Source organism: Penaeus monodon, chromosome 20 (genome assembly GCF_015228065.2).
Source record: "Penaeus monodon isolate SGIC_2016 chromosome 20, NSTDA_Pmon_1, whole genome shotgun sequence".
NCBI lineage: Eukaryota > Metazoa > Arthropoda > Malacostraca > Decapoda > Penaeidae > Penaeus > Penaeus monodon.
In genome coordinates this window covers 35,667,045-35,667,280 of record NC_051405.1, presented here as the reverse complement: position 1 = coordinate 35,667,280, position 236 = coordinate 35,667,045, and positions in this window count along the sequence as shown.

The following is a 236-nucleotide window of genomic DNA, read 5'->3' as shown; positions in this document are numbered from 1 at the left end:
TCATGACGGCTCTTGGATTTTTAATACGTTCCCCTCTTTCCTCTTCCCTTTGGGTGTGGTCGCCATGCTTCATAGACAGACACGCTCATACGCGCATAGACTCAGGCACATACGCATACAGGATTATAGGAATACAAGATAAAGTAATTCCCTTGAGCCATAATATTATGAAGGAAGATAGATGATGATACACATACATATATATATCAAGCCATAAATATTATGAAGAATAGATG